The 26,369-nt window shown below is 36.1% G+C and overlaps 1 protein-coding gene across 1 annotated transcript in view; it reads left to right on the top strand.

Annotated features, from left to right (window-relative positions):
* The window catches only part of CNTN5 (contactin 5), a 642,146-nt gene that overhangs the window by 70,939 nt on the left and 544,838 nt on the right, over positions 1-26,369 (top strand). The gene's annotated exons all lie outside the window — the stretch shown is intronic.

Below are 26,369 nucleotides of genomic sequence, written 5' to 3'. Positions count from 1 at the left end.
GTATTCAAAAGCAGAGACGTTATTTTGCCGACTAAGGTCCGTCTAGTCAAGGCTATGGTTTTTCCTGTGGTCACGTATGGATGTGAGAGTTGGACTGTGAAGAAGGCTGAGTGCCGAAAAACTGATGCTTTTGAACTGTGGTGTTGGAGAAGACTTTTCAGAGTCCCTTGGACTGCAAGGAGATCCAACCAGTCCATTCTGAAGGAGATCAACCGTGGGATTTCTTTGGAAGGAATGATGCTAAAGCTGAAGCTCCAGTACTTTGGCCACCTCACGTAAGTGTTGACTCATTGGAAAATACTCTGATGCTTGGAAGGATTGGGGGCAGGAGGAAAAGGGGACGACAGAGGATGAGATGGCTGTATGGCATCATTGAGTCCATGGACGTGAGTCTGAGTGAACTCTGGGTGATGGTGATGGACAGGGAGGCCTGGCGTGCTGCTATTCATGGGGTCGCAGAGAGTCAGACATGACTGAGCGACTGAACTGAACTGAACTGAACTGAACATAGTGTATAGAGATAAACTTGAAACAATGGCCACACATAGCAAGGTAAGAGATTTTAAATGACAAACTTGTTAGTACTGTTTTCTTTTATGTCTTATTATCCTGTCATTTGCAGTCTCAATAGTAGTATTTTTTTTTACTGCTTTTTAAAAAATACATCAAAAAAAGTATTTTGTTATATCCAAAGTTTCCACCCATTTGTACAATAAGTTATTTGATTATTTACCAAAAAATAACCACTACAGAATGAAAAAATAACTTAAACTTAGCTTTTCTTTCTCATCTTTAATGTAAGTATGTTTGATGATTGAGTTCATTCATCTGAGATATTTTTCATTTGCAATGAAACTATTATAGTATGCGCTTGATTTATAAATTTATATTCTGATTTCAAAGGCATAGCATGAAATGGAAATGCATAAAACAAATAGAGTCATGACCTGTAATATTAAAATATTAAACATCTATTTAAAGGAAATTTCTTGCCTCGTGCTCTAAGGACAGCTGAGTTTGCTAAACAAGTGCAAGTGAAACATATCACAACTGAAGTTATCTTATAGAATTAAAAATAAACCCTACCCTCAGCTCTCTGAAGATAAGATCTCTAAACTATGATTGGTAAATTTCGTTTTGTGAAAGAGTGGAGGGATTCATGGTATCAGTGGGCTTTCTGGTGGAATCACGATTTTTGGTTGCAGATTATCTTCCTCTAATAAACATATATCCAATAAGGTATTCAATACACAAATAACATGTGCTAGTTTCTCAAAACATTAAAGTTTCATTTCTGATTTTATATCTATCATATGACTCTTAAAAAAAGAAATCTTAACACTCTGCCCATTTTAAAATTATTGCATATTTGAGTTTGTTTTTTTTTTTCATAAAACACCTAAGAAAGGAGAGTAATTAAAAATAATAAGCCATATACTAAGGAACAGTATAACCTAGCTTAATAGCATATTTTGGTAGTAGGCTATGAAAAACTGATGTTTTATTTTATTTTTAAACCTAAAAAATGAAATGCAGGCACAAAAGATAACAAAAAACACTACAATTTAGTGAGTTGCTATAAAGTAAATGCCCTTGTAATTACCACCCAGGACAAGAACCAGGACTTTGTCACAGATGTCAGAAGCTGTTGTCATTCAGTCCCTAAGTCATGTCTAACTCTTTGTGACCCCATGGACTGTAGCATGACAGGCTCCTCTGTCCTCCACTATCTCCCATGGTTTGCTCAAATTCACGTCCATTGAGCTTGTGATGCCATCCAACCATCTCATCCTCTGAGGCCCCCTTCCTCCTTTGCCTTCAATTTTCCCAACATCAGTTTTTTTCAATAAATTGGTTTTTCACATCAGGCGGCTTCAGCGTCAGTCCTTTCAGTGAATATTCATGTTGATTTCCTTTAGGATTGACTGCTTTGATCTCCTTGCTGTCCAGAGGACTCACAAGAGTCTTCTCCAACACCACAATTTGAAAGCATCAATTATCTGATGCTCAGCCTTCTTTATGGTCCAACTCTCACATCAGTATGTGACTACTGGAAAAACCATACTTTGACTATATGAACCTTTGTTGGCAGAGTGATATCTCTGCTTTTTATTATGCTATCAAGGTTTATCATAGTGTTCCTTCCAAGGAGCAAGTGTCTTTTAGGCTGCAGTCACCATCAGCAGTGATTTACGAGCCCAAGAAAATAAAATCTGTCTGAAGCTGTGCCTCATCCCAATTCCAAACCTTTCTCTCTACACATAAATAAAATAAATAAATCTGCTCAGTTGTACCCATCTCTTTGAGACCCCATGGACCCTCTTTGAGCCCACCAAGCTCCTCTGTCCATGGGATTTCTCAGGCAAGGATACTGGAGTGGGGTGCCATTTTCTTCTCCAGGGGACTTTCTTGACCCAGGGATGGAACCTGCATCTCCTTCATCTCTTGCATTGGTGGGTAAGTTCTTTACCACTAGCGTCACCTGGGGAGCCCTCTCTCTACACAAATATAACCATTATTAATTGGTCAATTCCATGAGTTAATTTAGCTTTATCACCCATGTATTTATTCCTATTGTTTGGTTTTGAACATTTTTTAAAAATATGTTTCTAGTTCTCCTTTCGTTCTCTTCCTTTACAATTCACCTGATGAAAAATCTAGATCATTTGATCTGTGGTTTCCTAGAGTCTAGATTTCTGATTGTATGCTTACAGTGTCATTCAACAAGTTGCTGCAACTTTTGTGTTTCCACAAATTGGCAGCTGGACCCAGAGGCTTGATCAGACTCAGGATTGATCCCTTTGATGGTGGTGGGGAAGGGTTTTCTCAGAAAGGAGACTGTGTTTGGTAGCCTTTTGTGCTGTTAGTAGTTCTTAATGAATGGTGTCTATATCCACCAAAGCATGGAATTTTCAAAATGATAATAGTCTAAATCTATCATTTGTTTTTTATTTGTTAGTTGAAATGCTTTAAAAAAGAGATATGTCCTTCTTCTCTGATATTAGTTTACCTAATGGTAGAATTCATACTAACAAAGCAGGATAAATATTTGATTCTGTGATTTTGCCAAATTCCAAGTTAGCACATTGGTTTTCTATCATCATTGAAGACAAGTATTTTTTGATAACAAAGGTATTAATGAATTCAAACAATTTATATGGTTCAACCAACTGAAATTACCTTTTTTGTTCTTCAAATTTTCCTGTTTTGGCTAGTGTGAGTTCCTTAAAGCAAGCTGGTTCTTGAATTCTTTCAATATTATCCTAATTGTGACCATCTAGAATAACAAGACTCAGTCTTAGAGTTGATACTATTAATAGATGCTCTGATGTTTTTTACTGGAAATAATTGATCAAGAACAAAAGTCAGAGGGAGGGATAAATTATGAGTTTGGGATTAATATATTCATACTACTATATATAAAATAAACAACCATCAAGGACCTAATATAGCACAGAGACCTATACTCAGTATTTTGTAGTAACTTGAGAAAGAATCTGGAAAATAAATATATATATACATGAAATATATATATACATGAATAGATTCATGTATTTTATGTATAAAACACATATTATATATATATATTTATGAATCTCTATGCTCTATACCTAAAACTAATGTAACATAAATCAATTATACTTCAAGTTAAAACATTTTTTTATTATACCACTGAAATGAGAAAACCTATTGAGTTCATACAAATCACCAAAAATTAATTAATTATATGGGACAGAATGAATTAATAAATATGATTTATAACTGTAAAAAATATGTTGCTAGAAATGCTCATTTGCTACAGTATTAGTAAGCATAAAATATCTCAGGAGTAGATCATAGTGATACTTGCATTCTAAATCCAAGGTTGTAGTGCTTTTTACTTACCTTTCTGAACAATATCTTATCTCTTCTTTCATATTGTGAATCCTAGGTCTAACTGCTACTGGTCATGATGGCATTAGAATGTTCTTAATTATTAATTTACTTCTTGAATCACTTTATACCATACACATGAGCTTCAGAACAACAACGCTATCAACACTCAAAAATAGTTACTGAGAATAACTTTTCTTCTCATATGTTGGTTCGATTTCGATTTAGTTCATAGTTTAGTTTTAATCTAGATATATTTATGTGTTGAAATGTGATTATTGAAAACGTTCTGCATTTGAAGTGGAACAAAGTAGTACTCAAGCTATTAATTTTCTTCTATTGGGTTATTTTTGTGTTCACTACTGAACAATAAAAAGATCATAAATTTTTCTATAGCAATAGGGATTAAAATCTATAAAATGTGGCTGTGTATTCCTAGTTTGTCTTTTTGTTGTTGTTTTGTATTTGGTGGCACCTCACAGCTGGTGGGATTTTAGTTCCTCAACCAGGGATTGAAACCAGGCCCTCACAGTGTAAACGCCTAGTGTTAACCCCTGAACTGTCAGGGAATTCCACAGGCATATTATTAGTTTTAATTGCACTGTTGCTGCTGCTGCTGCTAAGTCGCTTCAGTCGTGTCCAACTCTGTGCGACCCCATAGACAGCAGCCCACCAGGCTCCCCGGTCCCTGGGATTCTCCAGGCAAGAACGCTGGAGTGGGTTGCCATTTCCTTCCCCAATGCATGAAAGTGAAAAGTGAAAGTGAAGTTGCTCAGTCGTGTCCGACTCTTAGCGACCCCATGGACTGCAGCCCACCAGGCTCCTCTGACCATGGGATTTTCCAGGCAAGAGCACTGGAGTGGGGTGCCATTGCCTTCTCCGGTTAATTGCACTATATTCCTATAATAGAGATCCTGTCAAGCTTCAGTTTCCTCAGGTGTATTTACTTCTTTGATCCCTTGCATTATTTAATGGGTGGTGATAGTTCAGTTGCAGAGTTGTATCTGACTCTTGCAACCCCATAAACCATAATCTGCCAGGCTCCTCTGTCCATGGGATTTCCCAGACAAGAATACTGGAATGGGTTGCCATTTCCTTCTCCAGGGGATCTCCTGGACCCAGGGACTGAACATGAGTCTCCTGCATTGCAAGCGGATTCTTTATTACTGAGCCACCAGAGAAGCCCCTGCAGTATTTTATATATGCCAAAAATGTGCTGTATCTACTACTCAACACATTTATAATCATTCATTCTAAGTAGTCTCTCTAAAAGGCTGTGAACTCAGACTATCTTTCTTGAATATATATCTGGCACAGAATAGATACTCATGATACATCTATTGAATGAATGATTGAATGAATAAATAAAGCAGGTTCCTCATGTATGTTTTAAATGCACATTAAAATATTAGCTTAGTTCTAGATTTAACAAGCACTATTATACAAAAACCTTTGTATATTTCTATATGCAAATCTATATTATTTGCAAAGTAATTTTTTACCGTAGAAAAATTAAACATATTTTTACTTGATTTCCATTAACACTACTTGCTTTCACCCCTCCAGGCTGGATGTTAATAATGTAATACACTGACAGAATTATAAATAGTGGAAGACTCCATATGGTCCCTAATTGAAAGAGAGTTTTGACCCTGTTCTTTGGCTTTAAGACACCTGACTTCTTTTGACTAGCCTATCTCATCCCTTTAACTAAGCTGAGGGTGCCTATGCCATATGGCCAACCCCCATGAAAATTCTCCTGGCCTCTAAGTTGTTCAAGACCTGCATCTGGAACCCTATTGCTGCAGAGTATTTCACATATTCCCTTGTTATTAGTTAGTACCCTCAGATCCTGACCTCTTGCTCTGTCTCCTGACTATGCCTGTATTCTCTCCTCTGATATCTTATAAGTGATTTTATTCTGATCCTGGCGTTCGGTTCTCCTCAGTGACTATGCTCAGACCGCAGATCATGTGGCTCACTTCTCTGCTCTAGGAAACACGTGAGCCCCCTTCAGCTTCATCCTCCACACTACTTTTAAGACTGGGGTCCCAGTGGAATTAAGGAGTAAATGGGGAAATATCTGTATATACAGTATATAAAACTATACTGGACAGTAGGCATAAGGCATTCAAACTTTTTGGTCAAGGTATCAGATAAATAATTAATCCCCCTTGAGAGACTGTATAGAAGAGTTAAGAATACATCATTTTCTAAATGTAGCCTTCGATAATTTAACAAACCTTCCAATATAAATTATTTCAGTGCCCCTGAAACTTATAGTAACCTTGAATAAGGAAGATTTTTCAGTTTTATGCTGCATTAATGAGACTCAGAGACATTAATTTTTCAGGATCAAACATAATTTAAGTGGAAGAACATGATTGAACCTCATCATCTTATCTCAACATCAAACAATAAATTTCATTTCTCCATCACCAATTGTATAATAGTGACCAAATGTCTTAACTATTATGTGCCTCAGTATCTTTTATCCTGTTAAATTGTTTTCTTTGCTAAAGTGAGTTAACTATGTAAATTGCTTTGAACTCTCAGGGAAGAAAAAAAAGCTGTAGGAGTGATAATTAGATGCCATGATATTATAGATGTTTTTAAATGGAGTTGAAAGGTTCATGGAATAAAATTCTTTCCATATTTTCATTAATATGGATTTTTAATACCCTTTGGAAGTTAACCTGAAAAGTGCTTTCCTTTTTTATAACTAAAAAGGAACTTTATTCTCATTGACTCTGAAATTCTTTATAATAGAAAATGCTCAAGTTTTATGAAACCTAAAAGGATAGGTAATAATTTAAATAGATTATTTGGCCAGTGGACAATTGAACTACTCAGACAGATATCATTGGAAATAAAAATCTAGTCTTTCAAAGTCATTGTAAAGTTTATTTCTGAATTCAGGCTCACTGGATCAATCATCATGTGCCCAAGTGGAAACTTTTTTTTCTCATTTACTCTGGCTTTTAAACTTACTGAAACCAAGTTCTCTACTTCTAAAGGACAGAAAAATTATTTTGTGTGGATTCAGTGGTGTTTTTTTTAAAAAAATCTAAATACAAAGTAATTTTACATCTGCATTTCTAGTTCAAAATGAGTTAATTTTTATATTTTCTTTTGATCAATTCAGTTCAGTCACTCAGTCATGTCCAATTCTGTGACCACATGGACTGTAGCACACCAGGCTTCCCTGTCCATCACCAACTCCTGGAGCTTGCTTAAATTCATGTCCATTGAGTTGCTTTTGATAGTCCTTAATTATTTAAAATTTGTGGACAGTACTGCATTACTATAGAAAGAAGGCATTTTTTTTTTCACATAACTGAGACTTGATTAATTGCTTTAAATTGCATGCAGTAGTAGGGTGCTGCTGCTGCTGCTGCTAAGTCGCTTCAGTCATGTCGAACTCTGTGAGACCTGATGGACTGCAGCCTACCAGGCTCCTCTGTCCATGGGATTTTCCAGGCAAGAGTACTGGAGTGGGTTGTCATTGCCTTCTCCGATAGTAAGGTGCAACACCATTGTATATGTAGCGTTATACACTACAGTATCTGCATTGGTATTTCAGACTTTAAATCTACCTACTTATTAAATGCATTTCAGAACTATTAAATCTGTTCAGATTATCTCTTGACTTTATAAATAATATGTATCTTTCCATGTCAGTAAAATGTGAATTTATTTCACCATTTGCGATCAAGAGTCCTAAGAATATGCACAAAATTCTCATCTTCCATTTTACTACTTTGAAGGGTAGCATCCTGTGACACTGCATGGTAATGAACTTCATATTGAGCAGTCTACTTCAATGCAGTCTACCTTAATAATTACTTATTAAGGATTTTCACAAGTTCCACATCAGTTATTTTCTGTTAAGTACGTAGCATACATTATGCATGACACCAAAATATGATGGCATTTAGAATCATCAAACAGAAAGGAACTTTTAGATTACTTATTCCATTCCCCTGTTTTAGAGGTAAACAAACTTACATCCAATAAATTAAGCCTTTTCTAAGAAGACAAAACTGAATGCTGAGAGCTCTGAGATTAGAGTCAAATCTCCTGGCTCCTATTCTTGTCTGCTTTTTCTTTTACACTGCCTCTGCTCTGTGTTTTATTGTAAAAGATAAATGAGCCAATTTTATTCTGATTAAGAGAAAGCTATTAATGACCTGGGGGAAAAGAACCAAAAGCAAAGATGAGTTATTATTACACAATTTAGAATTTTTTCAAATCCTAAACAACAATGCAAGCTGGTGATGACTTACATATAGTAAGTGACTATGCATTATGAAAAAGCAAGGGTCAGGAAAAAAAAATACACACACACATATACAACAACACACTCAAAGAAACACTCTTCTGCCCCAATCCAATAGTTTGTTTGTGACTGTTTGAGATAATGCCAGAAATGCTGCTGCTGATTGCTGATTAAGCAGTGGGGGAAGCAGAGATCTCAGGGTTTCCCAGGTAGCATAGTGGTAAAGAATCCACCAGCCAAGGCAGGAAACAAAAGAAACTCAGGCTTCATCCAAGGGTTGGGAATATCCCCGGAGGAGGCAGTGGCAACCCCCTTGAGTATTCTTGCCTGGAAATCCCATGGACAGAGGATCCTGGCAGGCTACAGTCCACAGGGTCACAAAGAGTCTGACACGACTGAGTAGGCATGCATCATGCAGCTAAATGGAAGAGTAACAAGTTTTCCTAGAGGAAAATTTTTAAAAATGTGAAAATTATAAATTCAGCTTTTCTTGGTACTAAAGAAATATGTCATCAAACCAGATAGTACATACTGGTAACTTTTAGGTGATGTTGGCAACTTTGAAATTGGGCAGAACAGAGAAACAGATCTGACACCATCCAGAGACATATAGATGTGGCATATTTAAGAAACTTCTATAAGTGTAATATCCACATATAGACTCGGCAAGAATTGGTTTTCCCTGTTTTTAACTCATGGCTCCATGTCCCAAATTAAAAAAAAAATATACAACTAGCTAGCATTTATTGAGTTTCTGTGCTAGCTATATGTTAGTACTATGAAACACTTCATCCCATGTGAAGCTCATGACAACTTTTCATGAGCTGGTAAAAATTATATATTAAAGTGAATTACATAGATCAAAGAGTTTATGAAATTGGGTTAAGATGTAGCAAGTCTGGGAACTGAGTTGCGAGGCTCAGTGCATTTAGCAGAAGTTTATGTTCTTATTCACTATAGATGCGGGTAATGAATAAGCTATAGCACTGCAGATGCTATATATAGCACTACTACATCTAGCGCACAAGTTATAGCGCCACATCTACAGCACTACAGAGGATGGTAGCAACCACTGGTAACTGTGCACTTGCCTGCAACTGATGCAATATTTATTTGCTTAACTACTTGACCTTCTGAAGGATAAAAAGTAAGTAAAACCAAAACCAGTTGCGTATGTGACAACTTCTCCTAACATGATGTAGGTTCCCCACCAGCCAGCCAGTTTTTCCTTCTTTTTACCTGTCTCCCATTTTTTTTTAAATTGGAATATACTTGCTTAACAATTGTCGTAGTTTCTGCTGCACAGTGAAGTGAATCAACCATGTTATGCGTATGTCCCCTCCCTCTTGGATCTCCCTCTACTGCTCTTCTTTTCACTGTTCTTAAATTCAAGTTCATGATCAGTTGAACAAATAAATTATACTTGGTTGCATTGGGTCTCCCTGGTGGCTCAGATGGTAAAGAATCTGCCTTCAAAGCAAGACACCTAAGTTTGATCCCTGGGTTAAGAAGATTCCCTGGAGGAGGGCATGGCTACCCACCCCAGTATTCTTGCCTGGAGAATTCCATAGACAGAGGAGCCTGGTGGGCTACAGTCCATGGGATCACAAAGAATTGGTCACAACTGAGCTAATATACTTTTCGAATGTTACATTTTCTCACATATACATAACATGAGTTTATTAATATCCCAAATATGATCAGTGAAGTTGTTGAAATATTTTCAATCATGAAAAGTTATTAACTTGATATATAAATAGCATAGATAATACATTAATATTGTCAATGTTCTGTTGGCTCTCTTTTCTTCTAAGCTAAAAAAAAATGTATGTAGGTTACAGATTTTTCAGCAGTAATACTCATGGAATGAGAAAATTCAGTGTAAATACTAAGAATAACCACTTTCTTTTACTGCATTTTTCTTCTTTTTACTCGTGATGAATAAAACAAAAACAACAAAAACAAAGCCCCAAAAGACTGGCACCATGAGTGATATAACATCAATTAAAGTAAGATTCAAAGCTTTTTCAGAATTGATGGCATCCTTACTTCATGCCAGAAACATGTCTGAAGAGAATAATATTTGAATTGTTTTCTCAACTTTGCAAAAATATTTAAAATTTAGGCTTATAAAAATTTAGACAGCAATATCTTGTATAATGTTATGAATTGATTTTGACTTTTTCCGAATGTTCTCTGATGTGACATAATCATTTGCTTAAATCACCTTCTCTGTCAAGAATTCTAAGAACATTATCATACAACTTTAGGAATTACAGAATTGTCATCTCTGTTTAAGTATGGAAAATGTTATTTCAGAGATGAAAATAAGTTATTTCAACAATCTATTTGTGCGGGAGTGTGTGGAGGAAACTTTATGACTTTCTTTTAAATATTGTAAGAGAAAAGTGTCACTCTTTGAAAGAAAACTTATCAAGTACACCTAAAAAATGTCACGCTTCATTAAAAGCTACTCTGTGAGAAAATTAAGGCCAACTCTGAAGATATTAATTGAGTTTAAGAGTTGCAAGCTAGTTTTAATTAAAACCGGCAGTAATTATTTAGTACACATCTGTGATTTATCAGACATTCTGACAGATTATACAGCAGCAGGGATATGGCCAAGTTCTTGACATTGTAGGTGTGACTAGTGAGAGCCCTTTGTGCTAAAGGCTGTCTAGAAACAACAGCTGCTGGAATACATGGATTTGATCTGGACACAACATACAGTGTAAAATAGAAACCACAATATTTCAACAATTGAAATACAATGATTTTTTTAAAATTTCAACTGTTGAATACAATGATTACTCAAAGTAAAATTCCCGCTCCAAACTTTTAAAAATTATAGCCAGAAGGGAGAATGTGTTTAGATCCTTATGAAATGATTCATATAACAGTTATTTACAGTTTTTCATGGAAGAGCTCATGGTGCATTTCCTGGGGAAAGTCACTTTGGTTCTCCATTAGTTATGCATATTTAAAATTCATTGAAATCCATTATTATGAATTACAGCACCATTGTTCTCATATCAATAGTCTACATTATGCTGAAAAGGATTTAAGTGCTGTTAAAAGAAAGAAAAAAAAAAAAAACCAAAAACCTCACGCACACACATACTTGACTCTTCAGGTAGAGTATACTGATTACAATGTCATTATTTTTAAAAGAAAATAAAGGGGAAAGCATGCTTGGTAAGTGCTGGGCATAAACGAAATCTGCCCTATGGCAATGATTTTTTACTGATACAGAAGTTTGCTGGTGCTAGGATTTTGGTCATTACTGTGATTTGTAGCATAGGCAGATCCCCCTCTGGCCATGTGTTGCAGAGTTTGCAGTTTATTCCACAGACTACTGTCTGAGAGATGCACAGCTTTGTCTAATAATGTTCCACAGCTTCCTAGTTAAGTTCCTCCTATTTCATCTTGTTCATCACAGTAGATGACAGTCTTAGTTATTACTGGTGATCAAACACAGCACTGAGTTTGTCACCACTCTGCCTCACCTAAATGGGGAAAGAAGAACCCTGACATAACAGGCCCAGACAGCACAGTTTAGCACCAAAATTGTAGATGGCCATACAACCAGACACAAAGCCATCAGAAATGATGTGGCTTATTTTAGCAAAGATGATTTAGGGACTGGGAAGCCCCTAAACAAATTGGTAACAATGTCCAGTGCTGAGTATAATGTTAACTGCAAAGTGACTTCATGCATTGATCACACCCTTAATGGTCATAGTTTAGTTTAAATAAGAGTTTTCATCAGTAAGTGTTCCAGACACTCCCAAGAAACTCTCACAATGAAAAAGAGTACTCTTCCTAAAATGTAATTAATACTGGACTTGTATAAATTGGGATAAATCTTGAAGAGCACATTCCTTCTAAGCCATTTATCTCTTCATAACAAAAGAACAGGAAGGAAGAGTTCACTGAAAACAAGAGTTGGGCTGCATTAAGCAACCAATAATAGAAATGTGGCTTGAAGGTAAATGCTACAATCAGTAATTCAATTATCGCACAGAGTCGGACACGACTGAAGCGACTTAGCAGCAGCAGCAGCAACAAGGCATTCAGAAGAAATCTGGAAAGGAAGAAAAAAAAAAACAAACTTTGAGAAAAAACAACCTGTAGCTTACTCATTATTGTGTAAGGATATCCTGAATGGAATGACCTATCTGAACACAGCTTCCTTGTAAACATATGACGCTGTTCACTAACAGAAAAATAGTGGAGAGTGCCTGTCAATAGCAAACAAAATAAAAACCAACAGAAAGGTTAATCAGTTAGGATATACATGGTCTTTCTAAGTTATTTTTATAAATGAACCTAGAATTTGTGCATTTATGAAACATGGCAAGCTGGCAAATGAGAAAAGTCAGTATTTTCCAACTGTATCCCTGAACATAAAAACGGGGAATGCCCCCAGAATGAATCAACTCCTTTAAGAACAATGTTTCCACATGGTTTTCAGACTCAATGTCTATTAATCAGAAACCAAACTATCTTACTGAAGACAAAGTAGTACTATTACTAGGAAAGTGTGTCTGATACACTCATAATTTTCAGGAAGGAAATGAAGATTCTTGGCAGGGTATTGCTTATATTGTTGAATTGTTGACAAAGGTTGGTATTGGGTAATATCTACAATTCAAATAGTGTTGCTATATTTCAATTGCTTTAAAACAAGTTGTGTAGAAAAAAAAAAAAAAAAAACTTGGCAGGGTGGCTGAATGACCCCAAAACTGAATCACCTCCTGACTCAGAACAGAAGCAAATGGAGATCTCTCTGGAGGAAAGGATGCTGAATACAGGCCTCCAGATTCCCAAAAGTTTACATGAACTATATTAGGTTACTACAAAGTAATTATGGTTTTGCATTGTTGAACTTTGCCATTTGATATTGGAATACATTCTTAAATATATATGGTTATGTGCATATTTTAATGCACATTTTTTGCTTTTTTTTCTTTTTGCTAGTTACATTATTTCCTGTTTATTTTATGTTTGTTTTAAACTATAGAAATGATGTTAGACAAATAAATTAATTTGAGCAATATTTTTTATTCAAGTTCAGAATGGGTCATAAAGCTGCAGAGACAACTTGCCGTATTAACACACTTGGCCCAGGAACTGCTAATGAATGTGCAGTGCAGTGGGGGTTCAAGAAGTTTGCAAAGGAGACAAGAGCCTTGAAGATGAGGAGCACAGTGGCCAGCCATTGGAAGTTGACAATGACCAACTGAGAGCCATCATCAAAGCCGATCCTCTTACAACTACCTGAGAAGTTGACAAAGAACTCAGTGTTGACCATTCCATGGTCATAAGCATTTGAAGCAAATTGGAAAGGTGAAAAGGCTCGATAAGTGAGTGCCTCATGAGCTGACCAAAAAAAAAAAGTCACTTGAAGTGTCATCTTCTCAAACAAGAACACAACAACAATGAACCATTTCTCAATTGGTTTGTGACATGCCATGAAAAGTAGATTTTACATGACAACCAGTTCAGTTGTTGGACTGAGAAGAATTTCCAAAACACTTCTTAAAGCCAAACTTGCACTAAAAAATATCATGGTCACTGTTTGGTGGTCTACTGCTGGTCTGATCCACTACAAAACCATCCAAGCAAAACCATCGCATCTGAGAAGTATGCTCAGCAAATCAATGAGACATACCAAAAACTGCAGTGCCTGCAGCCAGCATTGGTCAACAGAAAGGGCCCAATTTTCTCCACAACAACCCCCAAACACACATCCCACAACAAATGTGTCAAAAGTTTAACGAATTGGGCTACAAAGTTTTGCCTCACCTGCCTTATTCACCTGACGTCTCAATAACTGACTAGTATTTCTTGAAGAATCTCAACCACTTTTTGTAGGGAAAATGCTTCCACAATCAACAGGAGACAGAAAATACTTTCTAAGAGTTTATTAAATCCTGAAGCATGGATTTTTATGCTATAGGAATAAACAAGCTTATTCCTCATTGGCAAAAATGAGTTGATTGTAATGGTTCCTATTTTAATTAACAAACATATGTTTGAGCCTAGTTATGATTTAAAATTCATGGTCCAAAAACACAGCTGCTTTTGTATCAGCCTAATATATAAACCAAAAATCAAATATTGCCAATCCTAGAGGAAAATGTTACAAGTAAATCGTCAAATTGGAAGAAATAAGATTTTTACTCTTAAAACTTAAAGTAATACTTGTTACTTCAGATAAGAAATATAAAATAACTACAATTTAAATATTAAAAAATAATAAAAGTAAATGAGATCTATACAATATCCCGATTGACCAAAGATATTTGAAAAAAATAAATACAGTTTTTTAAATGAAATATATTCAGTAAATTGACTAAAGTATAGTGTTCCCATTACTGAAGTAGAATAGAATTAATAATTAAAGAACAAATATTTGAAAATATAATAACTGAGAATTTTCCAAAATTCATGAAAATTATGGTTTAACAAGTAGCAGAGGTGGGATATTTCACTGGGATTTCACTGAACACTGTGAAATAAGATAGAACTAGACACTCAGACACACTGCACTGAAGTTACAGAATGTGTATTACAAAGATCTTAAGAACAGAAAGGAAAAGCAAAGCACTTACAGAATGACAACCAAATTCTTCAACAGCAACAAAAAAAGCTAGAAGATAAAATCTTCAAAGTGCTAAACAAAAAATAGCTCTCAAACTACAATTGTGTTCTCAGAAAAATTATGTGTCAAGAAGAGGAGTTTAGAAAAAAATGACTTTGTAACTAAACAAAAATGGAAGGAATTTGCCACCAATAATTTTCTATTACTAAAGGAAGAATTAAGAGTATATTCAGGAAAATATGCACTCAAAAGAAAGACCTAAGATGGAAAAAGAAAGGGGAGCAAGATATTTGTAAACTGATGATCAGTTAAATATACATTATTGTCCAAAATAATTTTTTTGTTGTTGTTGTTCAGTCCCTAAGTCACGTCCTACTATTTGCAACCCATGAAATTAAAAGACGCTTACTCCTTGGGAAAAAATTTATGACCAACCTAGATAGTATATTCAAAAGCAGAGACATTACTTTGCCGGCTAAGGCCCATCTAGTGAAGGCTATGGTTTTTCTTGTAGTCATGTATGGATGTGAGAGTTGGACTGTGAAGAAGGCTGAGCGCCAAAGAATTGATGCTTTTGAACTGTGGTGTTGGAGAAGACTCTTGAGAGTCCCTTGGACTGCAAGGAGATCCAACCAGTCCATTCTGAAGGAGATCAACCCTGGGATTTCTTTGGAAAGAATGATGCTGAGGCTGAAGCTTCAGTACTTTGGCCACCTCATGCGCAGAGTTGACTCATTGGAAAAGATGCTGGGAGGGATTGGGGGCAGGAGGAGAAGGGGACGACCAAGGATGAGATGGCTGGATGGCATCACGGACTCGATGGACGAGAGTCTGAGTGAACTCCAGGAGATGGTGATGGACAGGGAGGCCTGGCGTGCTGCGATTGATGGGATCGCAAAGAGTCGGACACGACTGAGCGACTGAACTGAACTGATGCTGTGCTTAGTTACTCAGTCGTGTCTGACTCTTTGTGACTCCAGGGATTGTAGCCCTCCAGGTTCCTCTGTCCATGGGGATTCTCCAGGCAGGAATACTGGAATGAGTTGCCATGACCTCCTCCAGGAGTTCTTCTCAACCCAGGGATTGAACCCAGGTCTCCTGCATAGTTGCTGGTTGATTTTTGACCATCTGAGCCACCAGGAAAGCCCCCAGCTCCCGTGTCCTCCACTATTTCCCAGAGTTTGCTCAAATTCATGTCCATTGAGTGTGATACTATCTAACCATTTCATTCTCTGCTGTCCCCTTCTTTTGCCATCAGTCTTTCCCAGCATCAGGTTTTTTTTTTTTTTTTTCCAGTGATGGCTCATAACACAGGTGGCCAATGTATTGGAGCTTCAACATCAATCCTTCCAATAAATATCCAGTTTGATTTCCTTTAGGATTGACTAGTTTGATTTCCTTGCAATCCAAGGGACTCTAAGGAGTCTTCTCCAGCACCACAATTAGAAGACATCAATTCTTCAGTGCTCAGCCTTCTTTATGGTCCGACTCTCACAACAGTAGGTGACGACTGGAAAACCCATACATTGACTATATGAACCTTTGTTGGCAAAAGTGATGTCTCTGCTTTTTATTATGCTGTCTAGATTTGTCATAGCTTTCCTTCCAAGGAGCAAGTGTCTATTAATTTTATGTTTTCAGTCACCATCCACAGTGATTTTGAATTAAAAAAAAAAAAAACTGGCACCGCTTCCAATTTTTCCCATTTTATTTGACATGAAGTGATGGGACCAGATGCCATGATCTTAGTCATTTGAATATTGAGTTTCAGACCAGCTTTTTTAATTTCCTCTTTCACCCTTATCAAGATGCTCTTTAGTTCCCCTTAACTTTCTGCCATTAGAGTGGTATAATCTGCATGTATGAGGTTATTGATATTTCTCTTAGCAATCTTGATTCCAGCTTGTGCTTCATCTATCCCAGCATTTCGCATGATGTACTCTGCATGTAAGTTAAATAAGCAGGGTGACAGTCTACAGCCTTGACATACACCTTTCCCAGTCTGTATTTTGAATCAATCTATTGCTCCATGTCCACTTCCAATTGTTACTTCTTAACCTATATACAGGTATCTCAGGAGGTGGGTAGGGTGGTCTGGTATTCTCATGTCTAAGAATTTTCCACAGTTTGTTGTGATTCACACAGTCAAAGGCTAATGTAGTCAATGAAGCAGAAATAGATGTCTGTCTGGAACTCTCTTGTTTTTTCTATGATCCGACGAATGTTGGCAATTTTGATCTGGTTCTTCTGCCTTTTCTAAATCCAGCTCATAACCTGGAAGTTCTAAACTGATTCACATGTAGCTAAAGCCTAGCCTGAAGAATTTGAGCATAACCTTGCTAGAATGTGAAACAAGCACAATTGTCCTGTAGTTTAAACATTCTTTGGAATTGCCTTTATTTGTGATTGGAATGAAAATTGATCTTTTCCAGTCCTGTGACCACTGCTGTGCCTTCCAAATTTGCCAGCATATTGAGTGCAGCACTTTAACAGCATCATCTTTTAGGATTTGAAATAGCTCAGCTGGATTCATTACCTCCACTGGATTTGTTTGTAGTCATGATTCCTAAGGCCCATTTGATTTCACATTACATGATGTCTGGCTCGAGGTTAGTGACCACACCATCATGATTATTCAGGTCTTTGAGACCTTTCTTTTATAGTTCTGCGTATTCTTGCTACCTCTTATTAATCTCTTGTGGTGCAGTTTGATCCTTACCATTTCTGTCCTTTATCATGCCCATCCTTGCATGAAATAGTCCCTTGATATCTCCAATTTTCTTGAAGCAATCTCTGATATTTCCCATTCTGTTGTTTTCCTCTACTTCTTTGCATTGTTCATTGAAGTAGGCCTTCTCATCTCTTTTTACTGTTCTCTGGAATCTGTACTCAGTTGGGTATACCTTTCCCTTCCTCCCTCCCTGGTCTTTCACTTCTCTTCTTGCCTCAGCTATTTGTAAAGCCTACTTAGATGACCATTTTTCCTCTTTGCATTTATTTTCCTTTGAGAAGATTTTAGTCACTGCTTTATGTACAATGTTAGGAATGTGCCTCCATAGTTCTTTAGGCCCTCTCCCTACCAGATCTAATCCCTTGAATCTATTCATCACCTCTAATGTATAATCACAAAGGATTCAATTTAGTTCATACCTGAATGGCTTAGTGATTTTCCCTACTGTCTTTTATTCAAGCCTGAATTTTGCAATACCAATAATAATGCTAACATGTAATTTTTTGAATTATAAAACGTATAAGTCCTTTGCAAAATTAACGAACAGATAAAGAAATGAGACAAAATATATGATCTTATTAATGAAAAACAAGACACATAAAGCAGTAAGATACCAGTACAAACTTTTTTGAAAAGACAAAATCTGAAATACTGACACTACCAATTCCTGGCAAGGGTGTGTATCAACAGGAACTCTCATTCATTGCTAGTAAGAGTGCAAAATGTTAGAGCTTCTTTGGAGGACAGTTTGACAATTTCTTATAAAATTAAATGGACTTTTACCATGTGATTCAGCAATTGTTCTTAGTATTTACATAATAGAGTTGAAAACTTCAGTTCAGTTCAGTTCAGTCTCTCAGTCGTGTCCGACTCTTTGCAACCCCATGAACTGCAGCACGCCAGGCCTCCCTGTCCATCACCAACTCCCAGAGTTCACTCAGACAATATCCACATGAATGTTTATAACAGGTTTGTTTATAATTGTCAAATCTTGGAAGCAACCAAGATGTACTTCAGTACATAAATGGATGAATAAACTGTAGTGCAATCAGCAAATGGAATATCATTCACTACTAAAATGTAATGAACTATCAAACCATAAAACAACATGGAGGAAACATAAATGCATATCACTAAGTGAAAGAAACCAATCTGAAAAGAGTACACACTGCATGATTCCAAAAACATGATGTTCTTGGAAAAGGCAAAACCATGGAGTGGTTTAAATAGTAAATAAATATTATACACACACGCACACATATATATATAATGGAATATTAATTAGCCATAAAATCAAAATAATACAATTTTTAGCAGCATGGATAGACCTAGAGCTTGTCATTCTAAGTGAAGTAAGTCCAACACAAAGAGACAAACATGTGATACAGTTTATATCCTGAATCTTAAAAAATGATACACATGAATTTAGCTTTAAAACAGAAATCAACTCACAGACATAAAAAACAAACGTGTTTACCAAGGTAAAAGGGTGAGAGGAGAGATAAATTAGGAGGTTGAGATTAATATGTACACACTACTATATATGAAATAGATAACTATCAAGAATCTACTGTATAGCACTGGAAACTCTACTCAGTATTCTGTAATAATCTATATGGGTAAAGAATCTGTAAAAGAATAGATATATGAATATGTAAAACTAAATCTCTTTGCTGTACACCTGAAACTAATACAACATTGTTAATTAGCTATGCACCAATATAAAATAAAAAATGTAAAAAAAGAAATTTTAAACCCAAGCCAGAATTTGGGAAAATATATAAACATATATGAGTGATAAATGATTCTGATATAAGTGACATGAAAATATAAAAATGTTTATATAAATTAATTTATAATTATATACATACATATTATGAAATAGAATGGTAAATAAATATTAATAGATCTTTCCCAAGAAGAAATTCATATAGTTAAAAATATGTAAAGATACTCAAGCTTGTTAGTAATATGAGATTCTAATTAAGTACATTTTGTATATTGTTTTATGCACAATAGTATGTCAGAAATTTATATATCATATATTATGAAGTATTGAATTTTTGTGAGCTATCGAAAACTTTTATAAAACCATTGGTAACATCAGTTGTGAAGTTTAGTCCATATTATAGATTTGTACAGTTGAAAACTCTGATCCCAGAATTTTATTCCTCAAGATATACTCCAAAGAATATCTAAATCTGATATATCAGAATCAGTTAAAGAAAGTTCACAACATCACCTCATTAACAACAACAAAAATCTAGTAATGACAAAAATGCACATCAGCAGTATATTCAGACAATGGAATATTTGGCACCATGAAAATTAATGAACTCAAATACATATGATGTTATGAATAACATTACAGAGGGTGGAGTTAAAGAAAACTGAAGCTGACCTTGTATCATTTCTGTAAAATTCAAAATTAAATAATACATCTTTTGATGAGCATATATGAGAAATATTGTTGAAGGAATGATAAACACAGAATTTTAAATATGTATTATAATGGGCAGTACTGATACAAAAGGGTAGGAAGGGAATGAAATAAAAGAGCCTAATTGTAATATAAAGTTCTGTTTCATAAATTATTTGTTAGTATATGGGTGTTCATTTGATATTTTATGATGCATAGTTTGTTTTTATATATATTTGTATAAATTTGATTATACAAATATAACAAATTAATATGTGATTGAAACATCAATTTTAAAATTTCTTTTGATATTCATATGAATTAAACATTCATCTCCACATTCTCTCGTCCATCCTGTTTCACCAATCATCAATCGATAAGATAGCTTCTGAAGTTCCCAGGAGGATTTTGACCAATGCTGTAAGTCTCTGCTAATGGGACTAGAGAGAGAATCACTTATGAAGATTGGCAGAGATGGAAATTCTCAAAATGTGAATTGAGATTTATAAATCCTTTAACTTTATTATTCTGGCAGTAAGAACAGCATGTAGTGATTGAGTGCTACATAATTATTAAGTGGGTGTTATATATAGTGATTAATAGCATGAACAAGAATCAGATAAATTTTATTGGAATTCCAGTTCCGTAACTTAATAGCTGAGCATCCTAGGAGATATTATTTATAAGTCTGTTTTCTTCTCTTTAAAATGAGAGTCACAATAGCTCCTACCTTATAAGGCTACTCTTAGGACTAAAAGAAATAATGCATATAAAGCATCGAGCACAGTGTCTGGCATATAATCATGCTCACTAGATGTGAAGTATCATTACCATCATTCCTGCATTAAGCTATCCTATTATAAGAGAGAGATTCTTACTCTTCTCTCTTCCTTCCTTCCTTGCTAAGGGGAAGGAATGCACAGCCGCAATGTTTTCATTTTTCTTTTCAATTAACACTACTTGACAAGGTTGAAATTTTTATGTTTCTGTAACAATATGTTAATTAAATGGCTCTAAAGAGCCCAGAGACTCAGGTATTAAAAAAGATTGACAGTCAACTGGCAACAGCAGGCTGCCTAATCAGCCCATGGCACTGGTGGCAACATGGCAGGGCCCAGTGAAGAAAACATCTGCAGCATCATGAAAGAGAGTTGGAAGAGGCTGATTTTTGCTTCTAAGATCAAAGAGCCTGAAGCTGAATCACATTTGTTAGGCTTTGTTTCATTCTTAGTTGTGAGCTGTTAGCAACAGTCACCATCCTAAGAAAGAAAACCTGCAGAGAGAACAGAGATGAAGGAAAGAACAACCTTAAAGGACATTATCTCTAGCACTCTCAAAAAGCAAAATGCACAGAAAGGAGGAATTATGGTGTAGTTGGGTATGAGTGCCCTGAAATCAGAGGGACCTGGTCTGAATCCTACTTTCATCATGTTATCTGTGTGACACAGGACAAGCTTTTTAATGTCTCTATGTTTCATTGTATCATGTATTTAATGGAGGAAAGTGTTAACATTTTGGAGTTGTTCAGAGGATAACTCATGAAGAAATCTCAACATCATCACTGGCAAGAACAAGCACTGAATATATTTAGGTATAATTACCATAGTCCTTATTATTATCATCTTCAGTCAACATCATTAACTGATTTATGTAGAATTTTACAGGAGTAGAAAACAGAAAAATAGAGCTTGTTGAAAAGCAAATTCTTTCCTTATGTAACAACTTGAGAAAATAGGTGGATATATTTGAAATGTCATTTGGATATACATACATGGGCGTTAATATCACCTACATACATGATATTCCTTAAAAGAAGAAAGCTTGGGTTATAACTTGATTAGAACCATAAACTGGTTCTTTCCCCAAAGAGAGATAGATAGGTAGGTAGGTAGATAAGATATTTGATAACTAGAAGAAAAAAAAATGTACATTAAACTGTAATATATTGACACAAATTTGAAACTCTCAACTTGAAAACATGTTTTGTTTTCCTTTCTACCATAAAGGAAGTCCATCAAGCTCATAACTTTGTTTGATATGTTGGTAACTTTCACTAGACATTTTATACTTCTAACAGTACTGAGGTTAGTCTTTTGCAACAACAAAATGCTTCATTTAAAAATATTTTTAAATCAGATTCTGCATATTGATTCACTAATCTTCACTTTTATAAATTATTCCATTACCAAATACAATGATTACAATTAAAGACCACAATTAAATAGTCAAATTTAAGTTTTCTCATAAATAATATTTCACTTAGCATGAATCATCACAATTGAACAAGTAATGCTCATCTATTGTGTGCAGAGAATCAGAAAAATAGAGCCTCTCATCTCATTTTACAATATATTGGGCATGAAAAACTGAATATTGACATAAAACAGCAATACAAGTGCAAGAAAGTGATAAAAAACAAATAAAAAATCCACAATCATGGAGTATCTCAAAAAGGTACAGAATTCAACTAAAAGAGTTATAATTGCAAAAACTAAAATACTTTGAGCAAGAAAATAATACTGGATATTAAAGTATAAAATAGATATCTATACATCTATATTATACATAATATATATTCATAACTTATGAATATGTGTTAATTAAATAAATAAATGTTGGAGAAGATGCAGCTCTCATGCAGAATCCCGAATATTTCATGATGATAACCACCCTCATAAAGGTGGAGCATAACGACTCACTGCCTCATCCTTAGTGACTTACATTCATAGAATACAATATAAAAAGGGGAGTTAAAAGGAATATGTTACAAAGGAGAAATCTAGAAAACACCACCTCAGTAAGGAGATTAAAGTTCACATCAGCAGTGATTAATCGTGGTGATCCACGTAATTAATATGCTGTGATCAAAATGTCACTTAAGCTCTGTGGTTTTCCTCTTCAAAACCCGTAAACTCCAGTCTAATCATGAGAAAAATGTCACACAAATCTCAACTGAGGGACTTTTTTAAAATACCTTACCAGTGACCCTCAAAACAGTCTACATTATCAAAAACAGGGAAAAATCTGAGAAACTGTCACAGCTGATAAGAAGCATAGGGATACCTGACAATGCAATGCAGTATCCTGGATGGAATCTTGGAATAGAAAAAGTATGTTAGGTAAAATTGAAAGAAGTCTGAAAAATTTTGGATTTTAGTTAATCAGTTCAGTTCAGTCGCTCAGTCATGTCCTACTCTTTGCAACCCCATGAATCACAGCACTCCAGGCCTCCCTGTCCATCACCATCTCCCGGAGTTCACTTAAACTCATGTCCATCGAATTGGTGATGCCATCCAGCCATCTCATCCTCTGCTGTCCCCTTCTCCTCCTGCCCCCAATCCCTCCCAGCATCAGAGTCTTTTCCAATGAGTCAACTCTTCACATGAGGTGGCCAAAGTACTGGAGTTTCAGCTTTAGCATCATTCCTTCCAAAGAACACCCAGGGCTGATCTCCTTCAGAATGGACTGGTTGGATCTCCTTGCCATCCAAGGGACTCTCAAGAGTCTTCTCCAACACCACAGTTCAAAAGCATCAATTCTTTGGCACTCAGCCTTCTTCACAGTATAACTCTCACATCCATACATGACCACTGGAAAAACCATAGCCTTGACTAGACAGACCTTTGTTGGCTAAGTAATGTCTCTGGTTTTGAGTATGCTGTCTAGGTTGGTCATAACTTTCCTTCCAAGGAGTAAGCGTCTTTTAATTTCATGGCTGCAGTCACCTTCTGCCGTGATTTTAGAGCCCCCCAAAATAAAGTCTGACACTGTTTCCACTGATTCCCCATCTATTTCTCATGAAATGATGGACCAGATGCCATGATCTTCGTTTTCTGAATGTCGAGCTTTAAGCCAACTTTTTCACTCTCCTCTTGTAAATATTGCTTCACTAATAGTGAAAAGCACAGCATACCTATGTTAGATATTACTAATAGAGGAAACTGGGTGTGGAATATATGGAATTTTTTTGTAATAGCTTCTCAACTTTTCTATATATTTCAAACTGCTTTAAAGTAGACAGTATATTTACAAAAGCAATACAAGTACTAAATACATGGTAAGAACATTAAGTGCTGTATTCTATTAAGTGCTCTTTGTAAGTCTTTTCAGCTCATAGTCTTAGCAAAAAGTTATTGAAGTTGTTGACGACTAGGCTGAAAATTAACCACTTCATTTGGATTTGAACATCAGAAGTCCTTTAAGTCCCATTCTTTCCATGCTAGCATCTCCAGTATGAGCAACGTGCCACTTTCTGCCCTAACTACGTATCAAGATATCATTATTAAAAGCAGCAATCACACTTACTTGGCATTAGTACAAGATTATTACTATTAATATTTCAACCTAAACTGTAAGTGAATGTGCAAATAAAAGGTGGACAATTTGAACTATATCAGGAAGGATACTGCAATTTGATACCTCTCCTCTCAGTGAATCTTAAGGAAAATTAGCAATATTTTCTTTGCTTTTTGAATATCACACTACCATGTCCCTTTGTTCAATAAACATTGATTGAGCACCTACTATGCTGAAGAAGGGTTTGTCGGCACAGAGAATATAATGATAACTATAATAGAGGTCATAGTACATTAGGGCTTCCCCAATGGTTCAGCTGGTAAAAAAACTTCCCAGCCAATGCAGGAAATGAAAGAGACATGAGTTTGATCCCTGGGTCAAGAAGATCACCCAGAGAAGGAAATGGTAACCTGCTCCAGAGTTCTTGCCTGGAAAATCCCATGGACAGAGGAGCCTGGCGGGCTGCAGTCATGGGGTTGCAGAGTTGAATGCAATTGAGTGCACACACATACACACATAGTAAATTAACTTAGAGCTTCTCAGGCTTTAATGGGCATGTGAATCACTTGGAGATGACATTAAAATGAAGATGTTGATTAATTGTGTCTGGAGTGTGGCCTGAGGGTCTACATTTCTGATATGCTCCTGATGATGCCAGGCTGTCAGTCCCTGTACTTTCAGTAGAAAGGGACCAAGGGAGCCAAGAATGGTCAGACAAATGGAGAGGGAGCAGGAGACCTGACTTCGATCCCTGAGTTGAGAAGATCTCCTGGAGGAGGGCATGGCAACCCACTCCAGAATTCTTGCCTGGAACGTCTCATGAACAGAGGAGCCTGGCAGGCTACAGTCCATGGGGTTGCAAAGAGTCAGACAGCACTGAGTGACTAAGGATAGCAGGGGAAGGAGCAGGAGTTCTCCACAAGCTAATGCAGCAGTGTCCTAGGCACTGTGTTGCAGTAAGAACACAGGAAGACATGGATAAACATGTAAGATTCTTTATGGTTTGTAACTGATAATAAAATTAGCAACATTCTTTCCCATCAAGCTAGCTAACATTATATTGTTTTTCATATTTCAATATATATGCTGTTGTATATAAACATATGTGTATTACAAAGATTTTTAAATTTACCTTCTGAAACAGATAATTCATTAAAAATATGTCTGGCTTTGCACACTTTAATCTTTTGGGGCTGGGGATCAAGACAGAGAACATTTCTCTTTGTTTTCTGGCATTTGTGCAGCTCTTGCCATTGCCTTGCCAGGGACTTTTTCTAGGAGGGTACTGCTGGTATCTTTATTGCCAGCTGGTGATATTCTGTTATTCAGACAGATGGAAACAGAATTACGTTTTCCTACCTCTGTCACTGTATAGCAATAGTGACTGCTGTTGCTACCATTTCCACCTACCACCTATTAGGTAGTATGAAGGTTTTCCTGGAGTCCAAATACAGTCTTCATGGTGGCCCATTTCACATTTCAAATAGATGCTTCATTCACCAGTAAATTTTTCAATATTTACAAGCAAGATGATCTTAAGATGATCTTTTTAATCCTCCCTTTCAAAGAAACAGGTTTAGGCTCAACTGAAGTACCCAAGTTTTTTTTTTTTTTTTTTTTGGCTGTGCCACAGGGCATATGGTATCCTGGTTCCCCAGTGAGAAGTGAAAGTCACTCAGTCGTGTCGGATTATTTGAGACTCCATGAACTATACAGTCCATGGAATTCTCCAGGCCAGAATACTGAAGTGGGTGGCTGTTTCCTTCTCCAGGGGATCTTCCCAACCTAGTGATCAAACCCAAGTCTCCTGCATTGTAGGAGGATTCTTCACCAGCTGAGCCACCAGGGAATTCCAAGAATACTAGAGTGGGTAGCCTATCCCTTCTCCAGTGGATCTTCCCGACCCAGGAATTGAACCAGGGTCTCCTGCATTGCAGGCGGATTCTTTACCTGCTGAGCCACCAGGGGAGCTCTAGAGTAACTAACGTAAGAAGGAGACTTGGTCTTCACATGAGCAGTGTCCCAGTTTTAGAGAAAATTGTAACCAAAGAAATTAAATCAGAAAAATTGATGTTCATGTCTCAATGTGCCAAAAGATATCTCAGGTGTGAAAAATTCTGAAAAGATTTATCACATACATAGACTCAAAGATCAAGAGAACAAT

Source organism: Ovis canadensis, chromosome 15, assembly GCF_042477335.2.
Source record: "Ovis canadensis isolate MfBH-ARS-UI-01 breed Bighorn chromosome 15, ARS-UI_OviCan_v2, whole genome shotgun sequence".
NCBI lineage: Eukaryota > Metazoa > Chordata > Mammalia > Artiodactyla > Bovidae > Ovis > Ovis canadensis.
Note: the sequence above shows the minus strand (reverse complement) of the source record. Positions and strands in the feature narration are given on the sequence as shown.